The sequence below is a fragment of the Gavia stellata genome, chromosome 5 (assembly GCF_030936135.1).
Source record: "Gavia stellata isolate bGavSte3 chromosome 5, bGavSte3.hap2, whole genome shotgun sequence".
Taxonomy (NCBI): Eukaryota; Metazoa; Chordata; class Aves; order Gaviiformes; family Gaviidae; genus Gavia; species Gavia stellata.
Window position 1 is genome coordinate 45,004,809 of NC_082598.1, and position 8,765 is coordinate 45,013,573.

The window sequence follows — 8,765 nt, forward strand, 5'->3', positions numbered from 1 at the left end:
AATTCTTCTGGTTATCTCTGTAGTCCCTTTAATGTTTTCTATTTTTTCCATGGTTTCATCAGTGTCTGTTTAAAGGAATTAACCTTTTAAAAGAAGAGGAAGATAATGATAAGCTTGGATTGTTTTCAGCTTTTGGAGTGTGTAATTTCTAGAGACTGTATCATTTCATCCTCTGCAAAGTGTGAAAAAATAGTCTCTAAAATCACTTTCTATATAGAAGAAAATATAGATGGGGTTTCCAATGGATAGGATGCAATTTGCTGAACTACACACAATAAATTTAGAAATTGAGCTATTAGAAGAGGCAAGTTATGCTTCATTTAAGATTATAGTAACTGGATTGGTCATCATGAAAAATTTCCTAATTTTACCCTGGGTAAATAGATATATAGATGCATCAGTCTGTGAATTAAATGCCCTTCTACACCTATTGTAAGAAACACTGGGAGCACAGACTTAACACTTACTGTGATCTAAATCATTACTGAATGCAATTAGTGTATAACAGAGTGACTGCTGTGTAATGCACTTCTGTTGTATGAAAGTAAAATTGCCTAAAGGCAAAGATCTTCTTTGTGTAGGTTAACGGCACCGAATGAAGGTAATGAAATCCTGGAAAACTCTGTCTCCATATTCAGAGGTGTTCCAACGTAGCTTTGCAGTGGTATCACTGCACCCATCAATCAAAGGCAATTTTCCCGCTAGCTATGACCTGGCGCTTACAGCAAATTTGATGACATTCTCTGTGTTGTAGCTGCCATACTCTTTGTATGTTAAGAATGACTTTGGAGAAGAAAACTCACTGGAGTTAAACTCATTGTGTAGCTGCTGCTATTTACAACAGGATAAAAAGAAATTATATTTAGAGTATAAACATTTTCACAATATTAAGACAGATGTACTAACTGATATGCCTGATAGGCTATGGCTCCGATCTGTGGTGTTGTTATTTATCATTAGTTCCCTTCCCTGTGAAATTCTGAATTTCAAACCAGACCAAAAAGTTCCTGGAATAAGAAGTAGAAAAAATACTTCTTTCCCAAATAAAGAAATTCTTTGTAAAAATTGTTTTGAAATAACTTCAACTACTTTCTGTAGAAGTTCTTAACATTAAATAACATTAAATTCTAGAAAATCAGGCTCTAGTGCTTATCACTTAACTCAGGACTCTTAAGTCCCCTTGCTCAGTGCTGCAAAGGTAGTTAGAGACTTGGAAGCTATTTTGTAGGGACTCTGGAAAAAACGTGTCCCCTGCCCCAGAGGCTCTGTTATAGCATCCATGAGCAATCTTGCCTCCAGCATTCATTTCCTGCCATGCTAAGGGAAAGGTTGCTTATCGTATGTTTTCTGGCTAAATGGCCCTCAAGGTTACAATCTCTGGGAAAAACCTTCACATCAATATTGACTTCTGCATTATCCTGATTGTAATCTGCATGCCTAAGCCAGGGACCTGGAAGTTCTTGGTTTGACATTGGTGACAAAAAGGCAAAACAGAAAGTCTCTGTTTCTAAAAGCAATCCAGGTAGACCCTCAGCTTTTATAAACTGGCACTGCTATGAAGCTGGAATATGATTTAACATTACTTTTCTTTCTTTAGGGACAACAGTCGTTGAAGCCAGTATTTCAAGTAACAGCTCCTGAGGATTCAGGTCTTTATTACTTATCTTGTACTATGACATGCGTAGGAAACATAATTCTACTGCTTTGGTTCAAGCAAAGTGAAAAGCCCCATTATTTTTAAAATTAAGTACTGCTACATAAAACTGTACAGAAATAACCAAATAATGTCTGCATTTTCTAGTAGTTCAAAATGGCTTGGGATCAAAACAAACTAAAAGATAGCTGCTAGCGACAGTATTTCCTGAGGGAATATAAACATGAGTTTCATGTTGCTAGTTCTTCTACCTTGTCTTTTGTTCTTGGATGGCAGGAGAGGGAAAGATAATTAAAACCAAGGAGAAGAAACAGCTAAAACCACTGTGACATTAACTGAAATAGCACAATAGGCACTTAGGTGTCTAGAAATAGGAAACCATTTTTGCATGTCATTGCTTCTAGCTGTAAATGTGAATTTACAGTATTAAATGGTGTCTTTTGGGGCTGTGTAAAATGTTACTAACACTTGCTGCATTATAGCAGCGAGTCTATCAAGGTGTGGTACAACTACAGGTTACAAGCCATTACGTAGCACTGAGTCTTGAGCCACATTCAGCAAAACTCTTGCACTTTCCCATACAAGCATCCCACTCCCCTCCATATTTACTTCCTATCATTTAAGACCTGTTCATGTACAGTAGCTTCTCAGTGATTGGATCACAAAGAGTTATTTAGTATGGCTAACAAAATGCTGTCCAGTAGCAACACAGGTAGAAATAGAGGGCTACGGAGAACTGAAAGGGTTAAGTTCATCCCATTAGAAAATCTTAATGCCCCATAAGGTGGTAACCTGTAATCTGTTTTAAATGTTACCATATGTCTGTCTTCATGAAGTTGAAATGTATCCCACAAGAGAGGATCCGTAGGCACCATCCTTTGTTCTCTGTAGGCCTCCTTACATCTGGAAACTATGGGAGACTCCACTATATCTGGAGGTGCCAGCAGTTTACCCAAGGTTTCAGGGGTCTGCTGCTAGCAGGTACAAACAATTCACAGAAAAGCCCTATGGTAAATTTGCCATGAGATTTGCAAAGACATAGACTAGTAATTCCCTGCAAATAACGTTTGAGCCCTACAATTACATTCATGCCTGGAAACTTGTAATTGAAATTTGTTGTTTGCTTACAGTAAACACTTATTTGAAACCACATTGTCTGTATGGCTCCTGATGTGCCAAGAGCACTGAAAACTGCAAAACTCCAAATCATACTTACTTTCGTATCAGCTTCATTAAATAATAAACAAATTGGTAGCATATTTTTTCTGTATCTGGAAGAAATATAGCCCTGACTCCCATAAATCTAGCTAAACTATTGCCAAATCACAATTACCTAAGTTAAAGATGTAGCACAAATCTGGCTTGAAACTTTGCCAGCGTTAAAATTTGGCACAAAGTTGGGAACAACATCCCCCTTTTGGAGTGTCCACCATTCAGTGGTTGAGTTGTACAGTTACTTAGCTCTCCTGTTGTCCTCAAGAAGTCCTGAAGTACTTCATGAGGTTGGGCATAATTTTCTTCGCTTTACCAAGAATTGAACAGACACTGAAGTCTTCGATGAAGTATTCACGCAATCAGTTTATACTATATTCAGAATAAAATTCAGAGCTCCTGAGAAAGAGAAGCATTTATTGTGAAATCTGCCTTGTGTGTCTGAATGTCTCCCAAACATGAAGTTTGTCATGAAACATATTAATTGTACAACTCTTGGTGGTTTTTCATGAAAACAACCAGATCTAGTAGCTTGACAGTACAATCAGCGTTCCGTGTCTATGTAGGTCCATGAAGTGTACAGTTTACTCAATGCACACTAATTGTTAAGTGTCGTTATTAAATAATGAATTGTGTGGGCAAGTGTGGATCTACATAGACGAAACTGAATTTCACACTTTTTTTTTCCTGATAGGTAAGGCCAGTCATTTTGGCTGACTCCCCCCTCCTTTGGCTTACAGGCAGCTACTCCTCCTAACGAGCTTCTGGAAACAATTTTGTTTGTATAAGCAGAGAAGCAAAACAGATCAATTAGTCAGGCTGTAAGCTTGGTACTGCAAAAATGAGAAGAAAAAGCAGTTCATCGCCTTCTGATTTTCTTTGAAATTTATTTTTCTTTAATTTCCCTGAGGAAATTGGAAGGATTTCAAGATGACACGTGCCATACCGCAGTCTCAATTAGTTTATAGTGAAACGGTGCCAGAGCAGGGAAATACAGCTTTACTGCATGGCATCACGTGGAATCTAGGAGCTAAATTAACCTACCACTCTTGTCTCTAGTGATCTTTTAAAAAATTTACACCACCACAGAATTTGAGTGTTTTCAAAAGGAACGTTCCTTTGCTTACTTACGCTTCAGTGTTACATCCTGCTGCATGCATTTAGAATTTAATCCCCTTCCCTTTTCAGTTACAACAAATGGCTTAATAAGATAACTGCCTTAATAAGACAAAGCAAGAAAATGAATATAGACAGTGAGTAAATCTTATGTCCCTTCAGATGCTTGGCACCCCGCCTTCCTGCAGCATCGGGCAGAACCTGGGTGGATTTTCTCATGGCGCGGCGCCGGGCAGATCCTGTCTGCGGAGAGCAGCTCTCCCCTTTGGTCATCTGAGCTAATACCTCATTTCCTTACAAGGAAACAGCTCTGTTCCTGAGGGATGTTCACATGAGAACTTCTTGCTGCAGTTTTAGATAAGGGCAAGGCCATGGAGGTGGCATAACCACCAGTACGGAGTGAGAGCTGCCTGCAGGCTCCTCTGTTGCAATGAGCTGCGGGGTTCATCCTGGGACCAAGCATTGGTGCCACACCAGCCTGCGCCTACTCGGGCTGTCAGGTCTGCACCTGGCGTGCACTGGTCTCCCGGTCAGGATGTGTATGAACACAGAACCTGTCTTGGTACTTCAGTGTGGGTACTTTTACTACGTCGTCCATCAGCTGATGTGCAGGTTCGCCCTGGCTCGCTACTGGCAAGAATCACAGCAATTGTTTATCAGCGTTGGTCTGGAGATGCTTCTTAAGTGAAAAGAAAGTGCAGAGAAGGGGTATCTGAACTTATTTTACTGCTACCAGGAAATTCTGGACAATAGTGGAGAACTATTAATTAACCACAGATTTCTTATTTGTCAGGCATTCAACTCGATCTTATTTTCAACTTCAGTCAGCTACTCCTAACTTAGCACTTAGTGAATAGAAATAATTGTGGTTATTGTGTTTATCCCATAACTAATCAACACAGAAGACACACGGTTAAGTGCATGGATTATTACTGTTTATTGTACACCTGTACGCAGAATGACTTGTGGACTTTGTGACTTTGCTGCAGCTCCTGGCTTTTGTAGAGTCACAACAGCACATGGAAATTGTGCAGAGAAGCCTTCTCTTTGTGTTTTGCTCCCACGGTTGTAGTGATCATCAGATTTTGTATGTATTACAGAAAGAAGTATGGATACCTGGAGGGGAGTATCTTCTAGGCGATGGCCATGAGGACTTTTTTAGGAAACGGGGTGGTGACATCTCTCTCTGCAGGCAGGCTGTCAGAAGGAGATGGACACAGACACGCTTTTTTATGATCACAGAATCACTACGGTTGGAAAAGACCTGTAACATCATCAAGTCCAACCATCAACGAACACCACCATGCCCACTAAACCGTGTCCCACAATGCCACGTCCACATGTTCCTTGAACACCTCCAGGGATGGTGACTCCACCACTTCCCTGGGCAGCCTGTTCCAGTGTTTCACCCCTCTCTCAGTAAAGAAATTTTACCTAACATCCAGCCTGAACCTCCCCTGGTGCAACTTGAGGCCATTTCCTCTTGTTCTGTCGCTAGTCACGTGGGAGAAGAGACCAACACCCACCTCTCTGCAACCCCCCTTCAGGTAGTTGTAGAGAGCGATGAGGTCTCCCCTCAGCCTCCTCTTCTCCAGACTGAACAACCCCAGCTCCCTCAGCCGTTCCTCATAAGACTTGTGCTCCAGACCCCTCACCAGCTTCGTCGCCCTTCTCTGGACACACTCCAGCACCTCAGTGTCCTTCTTGTAGTGAGGGGCCCAAAACTGAACACAGTATTTGAGGTGCGGCCTCACCAGAGCCGAGTACAGGGGCACGATCACCTCCCTGCTCCTGCTGGCCACACTGTTTCTGATACAGGCCAGGATGCTCTTGGCCTTCTTGGCCACCTGGGCACACTGCTGGCTCATATTCAGCCGGCTGTCGATCAACACCCCCAGGTCCTTTTCTGCAGGGCAGCTTTCCAGCCACTCGTCCCCAAGCCTGTAGTGTTGCATGGGGTTGTTGTGACCCAAGTGCAGGACCCGGCACTTGGCCTTGTTGAACCTCATACAATTGGCCTCAGCCCATCGATCCAGCCTGTCCAGATCCCTCTGCAGAGCCTTCCGACCCTCCAGCAGATCAACACTCCTTCCCAACTTGGTGTAGTCTGCAAACTTGCTGAGGGAGCACTCAATCCCGTCATCTAGATAGTTGATAAATATATTAAACAAGACTGGCCCCAAAACTGAGCCCTGGGGGACTCCGCTTGTGACCGGCCGCCAACTGGATTTCGCTCCATTCACCACAACTCTCTGGGCTCAGCCGTCCAGCCAGTTTTTTACCCAGCAAAGAGTACACCTGTCTGAGCCACAAGTTGCCAGCTTCTCCAGCAGATGATGGAGGAGTACTCTTTAAAAATCTCAGGGTAACTAATGCCTGACTTGAAAGAGAAGGGGTTTGCACTATTTTTTGGCAGGGTGGAGGGGGAAGTTGGTCAGATTTTGTTTTGTCTGTTAAATAAAATCCTGTTGAGACAACTTATCAGCGTGATTTTAGGAGTTCCTGCTGGTAGTAAAATCAGCACAAAGGCATTGCAGCTGTTTTACTCCAAATAGAGAGAAAACATAAAATTATCTTCTTAGAGTGTATTTTCCATTACAGTTCACACAATGTCACGCAGGTTTTATAATTGCCTAATAATTTATTGGTCTTGCATCTTTTGCCTTCTTTTTAAATTTTATAGTGCAAAGATAGGAATATTTGGGAAAGTTTTGGGTTTACCATCCTTGACAGATCGCAAAGTTTTCCTTTGCAGACTTTCCACAGAAGTACTGTTCCTAAATGTGATAATTTATATCAAGAGGAATTGATTTACTTTATAAGTCTAATGTCTTGAAAAACAGTTTTCTACTTGGTGGGCATTTGCTGCTTTCACTATAAAATTGTTCTTTCAGTTCATCTGACACTTCAAATAATAAACCATGTAACAGCTAGTACCATCCGCTATTGCAACAGAAGAATTTAAGTGCTACCTAAGAACACAGCAAGAGCAGGCACTTTAAAAGAAAAGCTTTAACGAATGCTATGAGCAGAACATTACCTTTAGGAGTGCAATTTTTATGAACTAATAGCTAACAGATTTTAAGCAACTTTAGAATTTGACAAAAATTCTTTTCAGAGTTGGTACAGGGAAAGCCTACAACTCCAAAATAAAGTGGATTTTTAAAATGGGTGCTAGCGTAACTAGGAACATGAGAGGGAGGTAGCGTTGCCATATGCAACCTGAATGCTCATGGAGGTGAAAGAAGGAGAGAGCGGGCTGGGCAGCTGGACCAAGCATGCTGACGAGTGCAAGGAGGCAGAAGAGCTTTATGACTTCTTTGCATCACCAAGGAATAACTGTCACAATAATTTTTTTTAAAGTAAAAGGCATTTCCATGGCCAGTATGACTTGCCTCAGCTTGGTCCTTGATGGTCTGTTGAGCAATTCAGTTACACAGATGTATTGGTAACCAGGTAGATACATTTCAGTGAGGGGAATGGGAAGATAAACTGAAGCTCTCTCTGAAATTACTTGATGCTTCTCACTAGGGTACTGTAATTGGAAGAAGCTATCTGAAATGTCTGTTGACTAAGAAAAGAACGTCTTGATACAAAGAAAAATGTTATCTACTGCATGAGGCTCACTCTTTGTGTTTTCTTTGTGCTATTGTTCTTTTGTAATGAAGCAATTTTTGTAGGGAAATTAAGCTGTCTTTTCTCATACACACTTGATCGCTGTTGTGTGAAATTTCACAAATATGTTTTTAGCTAGATCTTTGATAAGGTTTTTTTTCCTCTCCACTATCATATAGCTTTAAGCTATTTAAGATTTTTAGTGGTAGTGACAGATCTAGAACTTCTTCAAAAATTTCCAAGGGATCTATTCATGTTATCCCTATTTGAAAGTCTGTATTGCAGTGCCTAATTCTTACTAGAACAGAATTACTGGACGTTACTCTTCAAATGTTTTTTATTAGCAGGACAATACCTCAATTTAATTCAGAACTACCTTGATGATAAATATGAGAATCTTTTACTAAATTTCTTTTAGCCAGTTATTGTGCTGGCATCCAGTTATACTGGTTTATACAAGACAAAGAAACTGTTAGTGATGTACCTTTGTGCCCTGTTTTACTCTAGAACCAGAATTATTTTATTTCTAGTGTGGTAAATTTTAACTCTCTGGCTAAACTAGCAGGTCTTGTTAAGCAGGTAGCATAAGCAGCATAGCTGTTTGGGGCAGTATCCGCATAATTGTTATCTTAAGTGAATTGGTTCAGAGAAACTGAACTGGTAAATGCGTGCAGAAATCATTCATTATCAACATTACAGTTTTTCTTTCGATCATTTGTTGTTAGCTTTCTGTAAGCATTACATCAGAAAGAATTAGAGATGGTGTGTGTGGGGTTAACATGTGTTGACTTAAAAGTTCAACTTCTGGGATGGAATTTTGTAGACATTTCTAGATGGATCAGACCAGGGACTGGTGTGGCTCAGAGCCTCACAAGTGGCAGTCAGAGAATATTTTATTCATACATCTATTTTTTTAAAAACTAGTTTACAGATGAGTCTGTGGCCTTATGATTAAGTTCTTTTATCGCTTAGCAGGTGTAAAAAGGTGCTTCTGTAAAAGTTCTGGTTATTTTATCGTCAATCGATACAGTTTACCAAGACTTTGACCTTTGCAATACCTTTGACAACAAATTTACAGATTAATTATACACTATGTTAATAATGTCCTTTTACAATCCGCAGTTTCAGTTCATCTGAGAGCCCATTTCTGCAGGTATCATTCAGAGGG